This window comes from Sapajus apella, unplaced genomic scaffold, assembly GCF_009761245.1.
Source record: "Sapajus apella isolate SASKATOON/1434 unplaced genomic scaffold, GSC_monkey_1.0 scaffold19, whole genome shotgun sequence".
NCBI classification, from domain to species: domain Eukaryota; kingdom Metazoa; phylum Chordata; class Mammalia; order Primates; family Cebidae; genus Sapajus; species Sapajus apella.
In genome coordinates this window covers 17,513,863-17,533,049 of record NW_022436959.1, presented here as the reverse complement: position 1 = coordinate 17,533,049, position 19,187 = coordinate 17,513,863, and the positions used below count along the sequence as shown (strand labels likewise).

Here is a 19,187-nt window from a genome sequence, read left to right as displayed (position 1 = left end):
ATCATCATTCTTAACACTTTAAGTGGATTAACTTCTTTTTTCCTCTGGCTGTATGTGTATGAAAATATTTTTATAGCCAACATGGTGGCTCATGCCTGTAATCTCAGCATTTTGGGAGGCTGAGGCTGGTGGATCACTTAAGGCCAGGAGTTCGAGACCAGCCTGGACAATAGTGAAACCCCATCTGTATTAAAAATAGAAAAATTAGAGCTGGGCTTGTTGGCATGTGTCTGTAGTCTCAGCTACTCAGGAGGCTGAGACATGAGAATCACTTGAACCCCTGAGGCAGAAGTTGCAGTGAGCCAAGATTGTGCCACTGAACTGCCTGGATGACAGAGCAAGACTCTGCTCAATACACACACACACACACACACACACACACACACACACACACGCACGCGCGCGCACACACAGACATTTTAAAATGTAGAAATTGTATTTTGTATTCACCTTTTTTCTCCTTCTGTGAATGAAGAAGTCCAAGGCCAGTCACATAGCTACTTCTGTTAAGGGCCCCAAAAGAGGTCCTGAATGAATTTGTGGAACTTGTTGAAATTTCACAGGGTGAAGTCCTATAGAGATGTAGAAGAAAAAGTGGCAAGAATAGGATTTTGGAAACATTCCTAATCTTCCTAAAACTTTGAGGATTCAAGAATCAGAAATCATAAAGAGGTAGAAGAATTAAGAGTTCAGTGTCAAACTAAGAAGAGTAGAGCAAATTCCAAGAAAAAAGGAAGAGAAATATTCTTTGGTGTTTTAAAGAGGTAGAGCTTGATGAAGACTAAGACTTGAGATACTAAACTGAGGGTGTAGTGGCATGCACATCCTTTTAATCCCAGTGCTTTGGAAGGCCTAGGTGGAAGGATGCCTGGAGCCCAGGAGTTTGAGGCTACAGTGAGTTATGAACCACTGCACTCCAGCTTGGGCGAGAGGGAGAACTTGTCTCGAAACAACAATAAGATACAAAATTGAGAAACTGTTACTTGAATATATATTCTGTCCAGCAGTGATGGAATAACAAGGAATAAATTTACCTTGCTATTTTAAGTAACTAGAAAACTGGACAATATATGAAATAGCAATTTGTAATCCATTGGGTAATAGGCAACAGAAGACTGTGGTCACTGAAAGGTGGGAAACAAACCTGCTGAGTTCAAGGGTTGTTCCAGTTTATTATCTGGAGGTAGTTTTCAGGGTGCAGAGCAGGGATGGGGAACCAAAATTAAAGCCTTGTGTCTTACTGAATTGAGAGGACAAGATGGGGATTGGCAGGGAGGGAAGATTGTCATAATTTGTGGGGCAGAGTACCAGAGACATGGGAGTTGTACACAAAACTCCAGAGGCAGGTGGAGGATTTCCCTGAAGTCAGGTTGAGTCCTGATTTACACATGCATGAGAGGAGAGCACCTGAGACCAGAGAAAGAACCCTACTGAAAAGCAGCAGGCCAAATGATTCCTGGAACTCACACAGAGCTAGGAATAGTCTGTGTTGCCATTAGCCAGAGTATACACAAGGGCATCAAAAGGGCATGACCTTTTTTAATGAGGCTAAATTAGCCCTAAGTTAAAGGGTACTTTGGACCTACTCTAACAAAGAAAAAGCAAGTCTTGGAAGATCCAGTCGATTTAAAGAATCTTACCTGTGTGTGAGAACAAAGTTCAGTGCTATTTAAGGAAATACACAAAATCTAAAACACGAAACTCACAATGTTAAGCATTCAGTAAAATGACCAGGCATGCAGAAAACCAGGAAAATATGACACAATCAGGAGAAAAATCAGCTAGATCCAGAAATGACAGAGATGATGAAATTTACAAAGACATGAAAACAGCAATTACAAATATGTTCTTGGTTCAAAAAAAAAAAATAGAGGAAATGGTTAACATAATGGGAAGAGAAGTAGACGGTATATTTTTAAAAGACCCAAACAGAACATTTAGAGTTGGAAATAAATTTTAAGGTACAACGATGGCATTAACAGTAGTTGAGGCACTGCGCATCAGTGAACTTCAAGACAGCAATAGAAACTGTCCAAAATGAGAACAGAAAGAGAAATGGAAAAATTGATAGAGCATCAATGACTATAACAAGCACAATTGTTAGAGACAAAAACAGTCTGACATGTATGTAATTGGAGCCCTAGAAAAGAGGGAAAGGGGAGAACAGAAAAAAGATTGTAAAAAATAATGACCAGGAAATTTCCAAATTTGATGAAAACTATAAGCCTACATATTTAAGAATCCCAAGGAGAATAATTATAAAGGTAACCACACCAAGGCACATCATTATCACATTCTTGGCAACTAATAATAGAGAAAATCTTGAAAGCAGTCAGAGAAAGAATACACATCGTGTACAGAGTAACAGAGATAAGAATGACAGCAGACTTCTCATCAAAAATTTAACAAAATGCAATGGAGAGACCTCTTTAATTTTTTTTTTTTTTTTTTGTCTGAGACAGAGTCATCCTTGCTCAGGCTAGAGTGCAGTGGTGTGATCTCGGCTCACTGCAACCTCCGCCTCCTAGGTTCAATTGATTCTCCTGCCTCAGCATACCAAGTAGGTGAGATTACAGGTGCATGCCACCACATCTGGTTAATATTTTTGTATTTTTAGTAGACATGAGGTTTCACTATGTTGGCCAGGCTGGTATCAAACTCCTGACCTCGTGATCTGCCTGCCTCGGGCTCCCAACCAAAGTGCTGGGATTACAGGTGTGGGCCACTGTGCCTGGCCTGGAGAGACATCTTTTTTTTTTTTAAAAAAGCCTACTGGGGCTGGGTACAGTGGCCAACACCTCCAATCTCAGCAGTTTGGGAGGCTGAGGCAGGAGGATTGCTTGAGTCCAGGAGTTTGAGACCAGCCTGGGTGGCATGGCAAAACCCCATCTCTACAAAGAATGCAAAAATCAGCCAGGCATGGTGGTGCACCTGTGGTCCCAGCTCCTTGGGAGACTGAGGTGTGAGGATCGCTTTAACCCAGGAAGCAGAGGTTGCAGCGAGCTGTGATTGAGCCGCATTACACTTTAGCTTGGGTGACAGAGTGAGACTGTGTCTCAAAAAAAAAAAAAAAGGCTGGACGCAGTGGCTCACGCCTGTAATCCTAGCACTTTGGGAGGCTCACCTGAGGTCAGGAGTTCAAGACCAGCCTGGCCATCATGGTGAAACCCCATCTTTAAAAAAAAAAAAAAAAAAAAGCCCTATTGGAACTTGTTGCTGGCAGGCCTCCACAAGAAATGTTGAAGTTGTTCAGGTAGAAGGCAAATGACAAAGGGTTGAGAAGTACTAGAAATGGTAAGTATAGAAGTAAAATTAAGACAATTTTTTTTTCTTTTTTAATCTCTTTAAAAGATTGTTGTATTGAAGGTGACTGCTAACAATACAGGATTTCCCTTTTATGTGATGGAAATGTTCTGTAATTAGTGGTGATGGTTGCGCAACATCATGAATTAAAGAAATAGTAGCTTTAGAAAGATAGTTGTTTAAAGCAAAAATAATAATGCATTATCAGTTTTATAATGGAGTAAAAGGCATGACAACAGCACAAAGAATGGAAGGGGATGGGAACGGTATAAGAAACTTTACTGAGGCTTTATTTATTTATTATTCATTTATTTATTTGACAATATCACTTTGTTGCCTAGGTTCTATTTATTTATTTATTTGACAGAGTATTGCTTTGTTGCCCAGGCTGGAGTGTGGTGGCACAATCCCTGCTCACTGAAACCTCTGCCTCCTGGGTTCAACAATTCTGCCTCAGCCTCCCAAGTAGCTAGGATTTCAGGTATGCACCACCACACCCACCTAATTTTTGCATTTTTAGTGCAGGTGAAGTTTCACCATGTTAGCCAGGCTGGTCTTGAACTCCTGACCTCAAGTGATCTACCTTACCTCAAGTGATCCACCTTCCTCAGCTTCTCAAAGTGCTGGGATTGCAGGCGTGAGCTACCATGCCTAGCAGAAACCTTAGTAAGGTTCTTAAGCTATACATGAAGTGGAATTGTCAAATTTACATCTAGAAAATTAAAACAATTTCTGTTCCCACTTCAAATGTGTGGGAGTGCCAGTTTAACCATGTCCTTGTCCATGTGTGGTATTCTTTTAAAAACATGGCCATCCAGATGTTTTTAAAAATTTGATTACCCGAGACACCAAATCATCACCATGCTTGAGGGATACTTTATCTCTGAAACCTTTGAAATTCTATCAGAATCTCTTTGCCTTAAATTTTGCTAAAACATAAAATGTATACATTTATTTTTTTCCTTTCCTTCCCTTCCTACTCCCTTTCTTCATAAGCCTAGTTTTCTTCAGTAATTTATTGCTCGATGCTCAATAAATTTGTCAAAAAAACAGTTTTCTTTCTATACACAGTATTAGTAAGGTTGATCTGCATATTTCTGACATTTTTTTTCTTTCATCTTGTTAATCTATTTTGTCTTTTTGATTCGAGTAGTAGGATAAATCATTTGCTGATTTTTTTATGTTACTAACTTTTGTTTGGTTATATTTTATCTGCTGCTTATTGCTTCTATTGCTGTTTTAAATTTGGCAAATCATGCTTTTTATCTCTGAAAATCTTTTCATCTCTGAAATCACTGTAAGACTGTCAAGTTTTTAAATCTTTTTTTCTGCTCTAGGGCATTTAAACTTTAATATTAGTGTGTTTAAAACCCCTTAGGACTGGGAAATAAAAGAAAATGGAGTACACATTTCTTCTTCAATCCAGCCACCTCAACACACAATTAAAATCTGGTATTGGTGCTGGACACAGTGGCTCACGCCTTTCATCCCAGCACTTTGTGAGGCAGATCCTGTGAGCCCAGAAGTTTGAGACCAGCCTGGGCAACACGGTGAAACCCCATCTCTACAAAAAATTAGCCACACATGGTGGCTTGTGCCTGTAGCCCCAACACTCGGGAGGCTGAGGTGGGAGGATTGCTTGAGCTTAGGAGGATGAGGTTGCAGTGAGCTGTAATTGTACTTCAGCCTGGGTGACAGAGCAAGACCCTGTCTCAAAAAAACAAAAAGTATCATGAAATTTTTATTAGTATAAGTTAGGTCTACGAGTTTTATTTGCAAAGATTACCATGTGTGAGTAATCTCTAGACATTTTTGACTTCCTGGCCTGTTTTGTAAGACCCCCCAAAAATAGAGAACGGGATCAGAAAAATAAGCAAAGCTTGAATACACACTGCCATTTTTGATAAGACCACAAATTCAGAACTTGAAATAACTGGAGTTATTTCTTACCTTAATTACATTTTGGTGTTTTGCCCTCAGGACTGAGAAATGAATGTGAGTTCCTGTTCCCTAGGAGTCCAGTCTAATGCTAGACATACATGGCAATAAGCATAGTTAATGCAACAGAAATCAGTGGTGTGAAGGTAAAGTGTAGAGACCCATAATTCAAGGTTGATGTTTTCCATGGAGGGGCCAGCATGCGTTTTATGCAGAATGAAGGACATTTGAGATTTCATTTTGGGGTAATAGGAGATTTTAACCTGGGATTGGTTAAAAAAAAATCACAGAGCAATGCTTATGCTCAGGTTGGAAACCTTGAATTTGTACTGGTGCTAATTATGGGTTTTTTTCCTAGTAGTGTTTACTGCCCCTATACAGGGGTAGAAAATGAAACTCTTGTATTTAATCAAGATAGGTGATTTGAAGGAAAATGGGACTGAGTAAAATAGTGCTTTATAATCGGCCCCAGTTTTCGGGATAAGACTGCTAGAGACTTGTTACTTTTCACTTTATAATGTGAAATTAATCATTAAAATTTTTTTTTTTTTTTTTGAGACAGAGTTTCGCTGTTGTTGCCCAGACTGGAGTGTAATGGCATGATCTCGGCTCACTGCAACCTTCACCTCCTGGGTTCAAGCAATTCTCCTGCCTCAGCCTCCCGAGGAGCTGGGATTACAGGCATGCACCATCATGCCCAGCTAATTTTTGTATTTTTAGTAGAGACGAGGTTTCACCTTGTTGACCAGGTTGGTCTCGATCCCTTGACCTCGTGATCCACCCGCCTCGGCCTCCCAAAGTGCTGGGATTATAGGCGTGAGCCACTGCGCCCGGCCAATCATTAAAATCTTAAGTAAAAATGGAGGTTTTTGGCCAGGCACGGTGGCTCATTTCTGTAATCCAAGCACATTAGGAGGCTGAGGCGGGTGGATCCCTTGAGATCAGGAGTTCAAGACCAGCTTGGTTACCAACAGGGTGAAACCCCATCTCTATTAAATATACAAAAGTTAACCCAGTGTCTTGGCTCATGCTTGTAATCCCAGCTACTTGGGAGGCCAATGCAGGAGGATCACTTGAACACAGGAGACAGAGGTTGCAGTTAGCCAAGATCACACCACTTCACTCCAGCCTTGGAGACAGAGCAAGATTTCATCTCAAAAACAAACCAAACATACATGGTATGTTTCAGCTCGTTGCACTTACTCTCCTCGTCAAAGCTCACATTGTCCCTTTTGTAGACTGTGGTGCCACTTCTGCTTGGCTCTTGGGCCTTCTAACAATCCTGTTTATGCTTAGTTTCCTTGTTGCCCAGTGTGACAGGATGTTCTTGTTCTTGGCTTCTCTTGCATATTTCCTGCCCAGCCACTTTTCCAAGGAGAATGTGGATGTTTAAAACAAAAACAAAGTTTCATTGTCCCAGTTGCATCCCAAACCAGCTTAATCAGAATCCCTGGTGGGGATAGGGTCCAGATACAGACAGGGTCCCCAGGTTGGAGTGCAGTGGTGGGATCTCAGCTCACTGCAACCTCTGCCTCCTGGGTTCAAGTGATTCTTCTGCCTCAGCCTCCTGGGTAACTGGGACTACAGCGGTGAGCCACCACTCTCAGCTAATTTTTGTATTTTTAGTAGAAATGGCATTTTGCCATCCTGGCCAGGCTGGTCTCCAATTCCTGACCTCAAGCGATCCGCTCACCTGGGCCTCCCAAAGTGCTGAGATTACAGGCATGAACCACCACAGCCCGCCAGGATATTTTTAAAAAGCATGCCCAGCCTTGGATGGAAAACCACTTGAGAGTATGCTGCCTTATCGGGCTCTGTAAATGCCTTATCTCTGCACAAGGCTGGAAGTTTGAGTGGAGTCCTTGACTAAAGCTGTCATTGCCCCATGGTGACCTTTCTTCCCTCTTCTGCTTAAAGCTTGTGTTTCAGAATTTTGACTTGAATTCATCTGAGTTGAAAGCCAGGCTTGATCTGTCATCCCAGGACTCTGTGTCGGTCCCTTTCCTTGCCTGTATGTTGAGTTGGGGCTCATCTTCGTGCCTCTGAGAAATGTTTTTTGATAGCTTGCTTAGAGTCTCTCAGTACTTTCCCTTGCCCTTAGAATGAATACCAAAATACATGGCCTGTAGTGTAGACTGTGCACAGCCTTCAGTGTAGACTGCTCAGGCCCCGTCTTGGTTCCTGGAGTGTGCCATGCCTCCTTCTACCACCCGGCCTTTGCACATGCTGCTGTCTGCTGGGAATGCCTTGCCTTTCCTCATTACTTAGTTCTCCTTTACTCAACCTTCAGGCGCCAGCTTGACTGTCTTCCTTGGGGACGCTTCTTTGACCTTGGTACACCAGATCAGCCCCTTGCTGACTTTGTCTCATTGGTAATATTTCTCTACCTTTAGGACACATATCAAGGCCCAGAAGTCAGTTTTGCGTTTGTTCGTGTGATCATTTGATGCATGTCTCTCTCTGGAGCCTGACTCTTTGGGGCTCACGTCCTGTCTGCACCAGTTTTAGGTGTGTGGGACCTTGAACAAATCATTTCATCTCTGGTCCCCAGTTTCTTTTAACTTCAAAACAGGGATGATCTAATACTTTCACTTACATTGTGAAGTCGGGATGAAGATTAAATAGGGTAATTTGTGTAAAGCTCTTAGAACAGAGCTAGCTATTAATAGTAGAGAATCTTGGCAGGTATTTCTGATGATTACTACAGTAGACCACAAGCTCCATACAGGCAGGGCTCATTTCTGTTTGTTTAGATTTGTATGCAGGGTGCTTGGCACAGGCATGGTGCTCAGGAAATATTTGTTGGATGAATGAAGTGGAGATAATAGTAATATCATGTTTATAGAATTCCATGAAGATATAAAATAATGCAAGTATATACTTTCCTGGTAGCATGTGTAGCTCATAGTAGGCGGTCAATAAATACCCAATGCCTAAATGAGGAAAATGGGGACAATAGTAATACCAACTTATGAGGTTGTCGTGGGGATCTAAGGTAACCCTGTAGTACCTTGTAGAGTGCCTAGCACATAGTAGGTGCTCAGAAAGTATTTGTTGAATGAATAAGTGAAATGGGGATGATGGTAACACCAGCTCCTAGAATTGCTGCGGGGATAGAAGATAAGGCACGGTGGTAGCATGTTGTATTGTGGTTGTGCCTGGTAGACACTCTATTGAGTGAAATGAGAGGAGCTGTTGTGAGTTTCTTTCTCCTGGGGCTTAGGAGAGAATCCTTTTGGGGTGCAGAATGTTATGGAGCAGACACTGGTCCTCTTTTTTTTTTTCTTTTTTTTTGAGACAGAGTCTTGCTCTGTCTCCAGGTGCCAGGCTGTAGTGCAGTGGTGCGATCTCAGCTCACTGCAACCTCTGCCTCCCAGGTTCAAGCAATTCTCCTGCCTCAGGCTCCCAAGTAGCTGGGACTACAGATGCACGCCACCATACCCAGCTAGTTTTTATATTCTAGTAGAGATGGGGCTTCACTGGGTTGGCCAGGATGGACTCAGTCTCCTGACTTCATGATCTGCCCGCCTCGGCCTCCCAAAGTGCTGGGATTACAGGAATGAGCCACCCCGCCAGGCCAACACTGGTCCCCTTGAAGGAAAAATGGGCAGCTGACTAATCCTTGCCAAGCTCTGGCCTGGATGAAAAATTGAATCATTCCTTTCCCTCTTCCTCCCTAACCTGTTCTTTCTTTCCACTAGAATCCTTGCCCAGAGTCCAGCACCTCCTTCCTGTCCAGGATCACCTTCTGGTGGATCACAGGGTAAGGCTGGGTACTGGAGACCTCAGGGAGGTGGTGGGGAATGAATGAATGAACATGCTGAGCTCCCCGCTTGACTTCTCTCTCCTTCATTCTTCTGCATAGTTGTCTTGAATCTGCCTGTGCTGGCCCTGTAGTCTAAGAGACACCAGCCCTGTCCCTCAAATCCATCACCTTGAATGTGATATACGCATGAGCCATGAACAGCTTAAATATCTGCAGGAGGCTTGGCCTGGGACAGCCATACACTGGACTGCTTCTTGCTTTAGCTTCAGATTTGGGTTTTTATTTTTATTTTTTGCCTAGACATTAAGTTCGACCTCACAGATTTGGGTTTTTTAAATATTAGGTATAGTTATTATTGACATTGTTCCCCTCCCATGCCCCACTTCTTAGAAAAATACTGTCTCACCATAGGCAATGTGGGTTTAAAAAACACATGTGCAGATCTGTAGTAAGGAAACACCCAGAGGCAACCACTGTCACCATTTTAGTATGCGTCCTTCTGGTCTTTTCTTTTTGAGATGGAGTCTCCCTCTGTCTCCCAGGCTGAAGTGCAGTGGCACAATCTCAGCTCACTACAACCTCTGCCTCCTGGGTTCAAGCGATTCTCCCGATTCAGTCTCCCAGGTAGCTAGGATTACAGGGGTGCCATCATGCCTGGCTAACTTGTATTTTTTAGCAGAGACAGGATTTTGCCATGTTGGCCAGGCTGGCCTTGAACTCCTGACCTCAGGTGATCCACCCACATTGGCCTCCCAAAGTGCTGGGATTACAGGTGTGAGCCACCATGCTCAGCCACCTTGTGGTTTTTTGGTTTTTTTTTTTTGCACATCTTTTTCTGCCCATTGTCAACATCTTATTGGGGATTATTTGAAGAATCTTTCTTTCACCCTAATATGCATTATCTTTTTTTTTTTTTTTTTTTTTTTTTTAGACAGGCTTTCACTCCGTTGCTGAGGCTGGAGTGCTGTGGCACAATCATTGTTCACTGTAGTCTTGATCTACTGGGTTCAGGTGATGGTCCTGCCTCAGCCTCCTGAGTAGCTGGGACTATAGTAGGCATACTCTACCATGCCCAACAGATTTTTGTATTTTTTGCAAAGATGGGGTTTTACCATGTTGCCCAGGCTGGTCTCTAACTCCTGAGCTTAATGATTCTTCTGCCTCAGCCTCACAGAGTGCTGGGATTGTAGGAATGAGCCGCCATGCATGGTCTCATTCTTCTCTTGATGAACTTTTTACAAACATCTTTTTAAAAGATTAGATGTTTTAAATAACTTCTTCAAATTACTATTAAGGAGCATCACTGGGATAGTTGATGTAATTTGTATATGACTGCAGGACACCAGATGCATGCTAATAACATTCATTTTTGTTTTGGAAAATGGTTTTCCAGTTATATAAGAGCATGTGCTGGATTGTAAGGGGATACCCCTAGTTTTTTGGGGGTAAAGATATGTAGAGCCTACATCTTAACTTTTTTTTTTTTTTTTTTTTTGAGACAGTCTTGCTCTGTTGTCCAGACTGGAGTGCAGTGGTGTGATCTGCAGCCTCTGCCTCCTCAGTTTAAGCTATTCTCCTGCCTCAGCCTCCCGAGTAGCTGGGACTACAGGTACGCGCCACCATGCCCAGCTAATTTTTTGTATTTTTAGTAGAGACGGGGTTTCACCATGTTGACCAGGATGGTCTTGATCTCTTGACCTCGTGATCCACCCGCCTCGGCCTCCCAAAGTGCTGGGATTACAGGCGTGAGCCACCGCGCCCAGCCTCACACCTTTAATGTTAGAAATTTGGGAGGCCAAGGTGGGTGGATCACCTGAGGTCAGGAGTTTGAGACCAGCCTGGCCCACGTAGTAAAATGCTGTCTCCACTAAAAATACAAACATTAGCCAGGCATGGTGGTAGGTGCCTGTAATCCCAGCTACTTGGGAGGTTGAGGCAGGAGAACCGCTTGATCCCAGGAGGCAGAGGTTACAATGAACCGAGATTGCGCCACTGTATGCAGTGGCGTAGAATCACGTAGAATAATATAATAAAACTCAATAAGCTTATCACACAGGTTTCTTGATTGCTAATGCTTTGTTGTGTCAGTCTTTTTTTTTTACGCCCCCTCAACCTGTTTTTTTTTGGGGGGGTCTGGCTCTGTTGCCCAGGCTTGAGTGCAGTGACACGATCACAGCTCCCTGCAGCCTCCACCTTCTGGCCTCGAGCAGTCCTCCCACCTCAGCCTCTTGAGTAGCTGGGACTAGTTGTGCGACATTATGACTGGGTAATATTTTTTATTTTTCCTTTTTGTAGAGATGGTCACCCAGTGTTGCCCAGGGTGGTCTTGAACTCCAAGTTCATGAAGCTCTCCCACATGAGCCTCCTGAAATGCTAGGATTATAGGCATGAGCTACTGGTCCTGGCCCATATTAGTGTTTTTTAATGTAAAATTTTAAAAAGTTGGTGGGGCATCATGGCTCGTGCCTATAATCCCAGCACTTAATGAGGCCAAGGTGGGAGGATTGCTTGAGCCCAGGAGCTCAAGATCAGCTTGGGCAACATAGGGTGACTCTGTCTCTATAGAAATAAAAAATAAAAAATATTTAGCCACTCATAATGGCTCACACCTGAAGTCCCAGCTACTCAGGAGGCTGAGGTGGGAGGATCACTCTAGGCCAGAGCTGGAGGCTGCAGGGAGCCGTGATCGTGCCATTGCACTCCATCCTGGGTGGCACAGCGAGACCCTGTAACCAAATAAATAAAGGAAAGAGGCCCTGTAATCCCAGCATTTTGGGAACCCGAGGGTGACAGATTGCCTGAGCTCAGGAGTTTGAGACCAGTCTGGGCACCATGGTGAAACCGTGTCTCTACTAAAATACAAAAAATTAGCCAGGTGTGGTAGTGTGTGTCTGTAGTCCCAGACTTGGGAGGCTGAGGCAGGAGAATTGCTCGAACCTGGGAGGCAGAGGTTGCAGTGAGCCAAGAACACGCTACTGCACTCCAACCTGGGTGACATAACGAGACTTCATCTCAAAAAAGCCAAAAAAAAAAAAAAAAAAGTAAATGAATGATAAAAAATAAAGAGTGAATTAGAGCCATCTTGATATTTTCCTCCAAAATCATATTTTTTCCCTGAAACTTGTCTCTGCACCCCCCAAAAGAAAGCCATTTTTTCTTTGTGACCCAACAGAATGAGCTGTAATAACCTTGTAATATGTGCAAATGTGTATCCACATACAGACATCCCCAGCTGTGTGGCTGCCTTCGTTTGCAGCAGGCAGTTGTGCTGGGGAGGGGTGCAGCATTGGCATGTGTGTGTGAGCCCCGTCTTCCCCCTCCTCTAATTGACTCTCATTGCCTAACCCCCTTGTGTCTTGGCCTCAGGTTGATCATCCTGGGCAGCCACCAACCCCTGGAGAGCAGTGGCCTCTGGTCCTTAAACAAGGAGGACACATCGGAATAAGTCATGCCTGCTTTGGTAAAGAACTGGAAGAAGAAATGCACCAAGTCTAGGAAGTAAGTGTGAGTTTCCTTGTCCTCTAGGATGCCCTGGTTCCCTTCTTCCTGCCCTGTGGCCTGAATCCAGGCTGCGGCCCTGGCAGTGCTGCTTGTTACTAGCTTTGTGGTTCTCGCTTCTCCTCCGGGCGTCAGTTTGTTTTTCTGCTAAATGGGGTAAAATCTCACAAGTCATTAAGGCAACTGAGTAGAAAAGAAGAGAGAAGCTGGGCATGGTGCCTCACGTCTGTAATCTCAGCATTTTGGGAGGCCAAGGCAGGTGGATCACAAGGTCAGGAGTTTGAGACTAGCCTGGCCAACATGGTGAAACCCCATCTCTACTGAAAATACAAAAGTTAACTGGGTGTGGTGGCAAGTGCCTGTAATCGCAGCTACTTAGGAGGCTGAGGCAGAAGAATCGCTTGACCCTAGGAGGCGGAAGTTGAAGTGAGCCAAAGTTGCACCACTGCACTTCAGCCTGGGAGACAGAGTGAGACTCCATCTTGAGAAAAGAGGAGAGAAAAACGCTGCCCAAGCAGGCAGTTGATGCTGTTTGCCATGGCACGTGACTGTCCCTCCTTGAGTCAGTCTCACTTTTTCTCTTTCTGAGCATCTGGCATCCTGCATGTTCTTGCTGTTTTGAAGTATTTCTGTCCAACACACCCAGCTGACCATGTACTTTTATTTAGCCAAAGAAGCCCCATTTGCGTGTAATTTGGGCTGTATTGGATTTTAGACTCTACCTCCTATGTAAGGTGTGCCCCACTGTGCCACCTCTGTCATTCTTTTGGGAATCAGGTCAGGGCCTCCACTGCATCTACCCTAACTCTTCAAGCCTGAGACATAGTCAGCACGATACGTTATGATTGTGTGTAACAGTAAGAAAGAAAAACAACTGGCTGGGTGTGGTGCCTCACGCCTGTAATCCTAGTACTTTGGGAGTCTGAGGCGGGTGGATCATAAGGACAAGAGATCGAGACCATCGTGGTGAAACCCCATCTCTACTAAAAATACAAAAAAAATTAGCTGGGCATGGTGGTGCATGCCTGTAGTTCCAGCTACTTGGGAGGCTGAGGCAGGAGAATTGCTTGAACCCGGGAGGCAGAGGTTGCAGTGAGCTGAGGTCGTGCCACTGTACTCCAGCCTGGCACGTGGTGACAGAGTGAGACTCTGTCTCAAAAAAAAAGAAAGAAAACAACTGCCAGTTAAATAAGGATGTAAGACGCATCCTGAGCCCAGACGAGCTGGAACGTCAAATTGCAAGTGATGTGGGGGCAGTAGATTGTGGCCATGGGGGCAGTAGGGTGGCTGTTTTTGATTCTGTTGCCTGTTCTGGGATAAGCTTACTATGGTAAGCTGTGACAGAGCCAGCCTGGTGCATTGGATTCTCCACAGATCCGTTGACCTTACAGAGACTTTTTTTTTTTTTTTTTTTTTGAGATGAAGTGCGATCCACTATACACAGGTGCGATCCACCATACACAGCTGAGCTCTGGTTTATATCAACCTAGGTTGCCCTGGGAAAGGTAGATATCAGGCATGAGAGTGAAGGCAGGAAGACCTGGGTGGGAACCTCAAGGCCTGTCCATGAAGTTCCTTCAGTTCCTTCATGCCTCACTGGGAGCCTCCATTATTTTGACACAGGCTTTTGTCCTGGCTATAGTGCAGTGATGCCATCTCAGCTCACTGCAGCCTCCATTGCCTAGACTGGAGTGATCCTCCCACTTCAGCCTCATGAGTAGCTGGGTCTATGGCAGAGGCTGCAGTGAACGGAGATCATGCCACTGCACTCCAGCCTGGGAGACAGAGTGAGAATTCGTCTATTGACCAGCATGGAGAAACCCCATATCTACTAAAAATATAAAAAATAATTTTTGAAGAGAAAGTTTGTCAGTGCACCCTGGTAAAGTCAAGGGACTAAGGTATAAGAAGAATGTGATGTACAAGGCAGAATGCAGGGGCACTGGAGCTAGAAGTGATCTTAGGGAACATGGAGTCACAGAAGAGCAATGAGATGCAATTTCTTGCTCAACTCCAGTCCGCTGGCAGCAGTCACCTGGGGGGCTGCTTGAACGTAACTCAGTGGGAAAGAATGCCATGAGTGACTGTGGGTGTCTGCTGTGTGCATGAGAAGGAAGGGAAGGGCCCAGTATTTGACATGCTTGAGAGCTAACCCCTTCATTTTCCATATGACAAAATCTAGAGCCAGGGAGGTCAGCTAACTGGCTTCGGGGTCACGCTGTGAGCTGGCAGTAGAATGTGGCAGGTGACCTGCCTTTCAGAAGAACATTCCTCTAAGCCAGGGGCTGGCCAAAACTGGACTGAGGTCCACATACGGCTCATGAGCTCAGCATGGATTTCATTTTTTAATTTTTTTGAGACAGAGTCTTGCTCTGTTGCTCAGGCTGGAGTGCAGTGGTATGACCTTGGCTCAACGTGACCTTCACCTCCCAGGTTAAAACAATTCTGGTGCCTCAGCCTCCCAAGAAGCTGGGATGACCATCATGGTCCACCTTGCCTGGATAATTTTTTTGTGGTTCACAGCGTCTCCCTCTTTTGCCCAGTCAGGAGTGCAGTGGCATGATCTTAGCTCACTACAACTTCCCCCTTTTGGGTTCAAGTGATCCTCCTGCCTCAGCCTCCTGAGTAGCTGTGATCACAGGTATGCACCACTACACCTAGCAAATTTTGTTTTTAATACAGACCAAGTTTTACCATGTTGGCCAGGCTGGTATCAAACTCCTAGACTGAAGCAACTCGCCTACCTTTTGTGAGTAGTGCTGAGATTACAGGCATGAGTCACAGCACCCAGTCAGATTTTGTATTTTTAACGGTGAAAAAAAAAAATCAAAACAATATTACATGACAGATGAAAATGCGTTAAAATTTAAATTTTAGTGTTTCTAAATCCATATTTACAGGAACACAGTCAACACCCATCAATTTCCATATTATCTAAGGCTGCTTTTCCACTATGCGGGAAGAGACAAGTATTTGTGACAAACACCATATGGCCCGGAATGCTGAAAGTTTCCAGAAAAAGTTTCTTTACTCCTCCTTTCTTCCAGTGTCTCTTGAACTTTAATGGGCATACACACCACCTAGAGAACTAGTTACAATTCAGATTCTGTTTCAGTGGATCTGGGCAGAGGCCTAAAATTCTGCAGTTAATAAGCACCAGGTGATGCCATGGCTGCTGGTCCAAGGACCACCCTTTGAGTAGTGAGGATCAACTCCAGTGTGTCTCTACATGTCGACCTGAACCAGCAGCAGCAGTACCTGGGGACATGTTAGGAATGCAGATACTCAGGTCCAGATCTAGTAAACTGAAAATCTGAGTGGGACCCAGAAAGCTGCATTTTATAGTAACAAGCTGTTAGCTAACAGTGGCTCACACCTGTAATCCCAGCACTTTGGGAGGCCGAGGCAAGTAGATCACCTGAGGTCAGGAGTTTGAGACCGGCCTGGCCAATATGGTAAAACATCATCTCTACTAAAAATATTTTTTACATTAGCCAGGTATGTTGCACGCCTGTAATCCCAGCTACTCAAAGGCTAAGGTGGAAGAATCACTTGAACCCAGGAGGCGGAGGATGCAGTGAGCCAGTATCACACCAGGGCACTCCAGCATGGGAGACAGAGAGTCCATCTCAATCTTTCCATAGTCCATCTCTATATGGTCTCCTGATGTGGGGCCAGCTTTGCAAAATGGTAAGTTTCACTTTTTTTTTTTTTTTTTTTTTTTGAGATGGAGTTTTGCTCTTGTTGCCCAGGCTGGAGTGCAATGGCGTGATCGCAGCTCACTGCAACCTCCGCCTCCTGGATTCTAGTGATTGTCCTGCCTCAGCCTCCTGAGTAGCTGCGATTACAGACGTGAGCCACACCTGGCTAATTTTGTGTTTTCAGAAGAGACAGGGTTTCATCATTTTGGTCAGGCTCATTTCGAACTCCTGACCTCCAGTGATCCACCTGCTCCTCTGCCTCCCAAAGTGCTGGGATTACAGGTGTGAGCCACTGTGCCTGGCCTGCACTGTTGTCTTTAAACTTTTCAAAGCCAGCTAGGCATGGATAGACCTGTCACTGTACCCCAGGACAGGCACCAGAACACTCAGTGTAGCATGGATTATGATAGTAAAAAACAGGGAACAACCTGTTTTTGCAATGAATGGGAGAAAGGTAATGCCAGCAGAGCACATCCACATGCCAGACAAGCATGCATCATGAACACAAATGAAGCAAGCCAGGCATGGCAGTGGTGTACCTGCAGTCCCAGCTACTTGGGAAGCTAAAGCAGGAGGATTTCTTGAGCCCAGGAGTTGGAGGCTGTAGTGAGCTATGATTACACTAGTGTACTCCAGCCTGGGGGACAGAGCATGACCCTATTTCAAAACCAAAACTTAAAAAAAAAAGCAGATCATAATGAACCCAGATGATGTACAGTATGATCTTATTTAAATCTGTCAAAATGTTTTTTAAAAACTATATGCTTATACATTTTCTTCTAAAAGCATGCACAAAACTGTCACTTTGGAGGAGAGAAACTGATGGAAGAGAAGACAATATACTTTTTATATCTTTCTGTATGATTTGATTATATTTTTATTTTTTTCCCTACAGTGGATGAGAAGTATTTGTTCAGTACCTGCTGTGCATTGTTTTATGTACTGAAGATACAGCAGCCTACCTGGAGCTGACATTCTAATGGGGAAAGAAAATAAAGTAAGTACACTTTAAAAAGTTCAATTTTTTTTTTTTTTGAGACCAGGTCTTGCTCTGTTGCCCAGGCTAGAGCGCAGTGGCTCAATTTTGGCTCATTGCAACCTTTGCATCCCAGGTTCAAAGGATTCTCATGTCTCGGCCTCCTGAATAGCATCATCATGCCCAGGTTTTTTTTTTTTTTTGTGCAAAGACAGGGTTTTCCCAGGTTGGCCAGACCAGTCTGGAGTCCCTGGCCTCAAGTGATCCACCTACCTTGGACTTCCAAGGTGCTGGGATTACTGGTGTGAGCCACCATACCCAGCCCAAAATAACTAAATTTTAGAGTGTGTTTATACCATTCCATAGCTGTGGGCTAACCACACTTGACACGTGGTCCGTGGGACACTGACAATCCACACTTTGTGACCAGTTGGTGATAATATGAGGAGGCAGCACCATAATGGAGATCAGCTATTGTACCAAGCTTGCCATTCAGCTCAGCTCACTTTTTTCTTACAAGGCTTTCTTAATGCAGGAAGCAGAAGGCACTGGTTTCCATCCTGGCACAAACACCTTAACCTGCCATGTTGGCTAGGCTGGTCTTGAACTCCTGGCCCTAAGTGATCTGCCAGCCTTGGCCTCAAAAGTGCTAGGATTACAGGCAGGAGCCACCATCCCTGACTGCCACCTGCTCATTTATTAAAGCCCCCTTTGATGTACTTGCAACCAAGACTGAAAATCCCTGGCGCAGATTGGCTCCCTGCGAGCAGGAATAATCTGCAGCCCCTGCTTCCCTTCTAGGCATGTGTATGTCTCCCTGTGGCTGTTTCTGTGCGATGCTACATTTTTGAGTTGTGCTTTTATTCGTGTTACCTGAGCATGTTCCCACAGTCTCTCTGACCATGCTGTCAGCTGCATATTCATCCTTTTTGTATCTTCCATCCTGGGTCCTCTCCCACCTCTTCTGTGGTCAGTCCTTTGATGCCTTAAATTGTGCTGCTTTCTCTCCTGCACCAAAGAATGAAGTAGCCAGTGCAGAGTGGGGGCTGTAGTCATCATTGTCACTGAGGTATTGTGACCTAGGAAAGATATATGATCTGTTACAACACAGCACAGTGCCCTTGACAGATGTTGGCTGCCTTTGTCATTGTTGATGTTCTGGTGATTATTGTTGATGCTGGGTGGATTCTTCCTGAGAATGGGGCAGTTACCCAGCTGTCCTGTCCCTTGGTGCTTTTTATCAGGATCCTTCCTTAAGTCTGCAGCCAAGCCATCTGCCAGGGCTTGGGTCTCATATGAAGACTCAACTGGGGAAGGGCCCACTTTGAAGCTTACCTGGTTGTTGGCAGAACTTGGTTCCCTAGTTGTTCATATATTGAAATACTTTATTACTATGGAAACAGCCAGTGCCCCAGGTGCTTTTCACAATGAACTCTTGGGAGCTTTCTGTGATCTGGAAAATAAAGGGTTAATTAATTCCTGGCACTGCAGGGGTACCTGGGCCTCTGATGACCTCAAACTGATTATCTATTTTGAATATCACCTCTTCTTACAGTGCTTGGGAACCAAGAGGCTATGCCCTTCCCTTCTTGCGTTTTCTTACATCCTGGTCCTGGGAAGTGAGCTTCACAGAGCAGAGATGCTGTTATCTGGGCTGGGTTTTACCCGTCGCTGCTGGTACAGGATGCTGGCTCAGGCCCAACAGCATGAAAACTTTACGAAGCATACACAAGTTTCAGTACTGAATTGATCAGGTTGAAGAAAGGATATCAGAGATTGAAAAGAAATGAACGAAGCCTCCAAGAAATGTGGGATTATGTGAAAAGACCAAATCTATGTTTAATCAGTGTACCTGAATGTGAGAGGGAGAATAAAACCTAGTTGGAAAACACTCTTCAGGATATTTTCCAGGAGAAGTTCCTTAACCTAGCAAGGCAGGCCAACATTCAAATTTAAGAAATACAGAGAACATGGCAAAGATATACCTCCAGAAGAGCAACCCCAA

The 19,187-nt window shown here is 44.4% G+C and overlaps 2 long non-coding RNA genes across 3 annotated transcripts; one reads left to right on the top strand and one right to left on the bottom strand.

Annotated features, from left to right (window-relative positions):
• Positions 1-339: 339 nt before the first annotated feature.
• Positions 340-18,739, bottom strand: LOC116557536. The gene is made up of 3 exons (XR_004271560.1): positions 18,056-18,739; positions 5,254-5,332; positions 340-572 (listed from the first exon to the last, which is right to left on the bottom strand). It is a non-coding gene; the product is annotated as an uncharacterized LOC116557536 (long non-coding RNA).
• LOC116557535 lies at positions 8,736-18,867 on the top strand. Of its 2 annotated transcripts, XR_004271559.1 has the most exons (5): positions 8,736-9,004; positions 12,374-12,505; positions 16,029-16,195; positions 17,102-17,203; positions 18,738-18,867. It is a non-coding gene; the product is annotated as an uncharacterized LOC116557535 (long non-coding RNA). The 2 variants fall into 2 exon arrangements; XR_004271558.1 differs by lacking the exon at positions 16,029-16,195.
• The last annotated feature ends 320 nt before the right edge of the window (positions 18,868-19,187 follow it).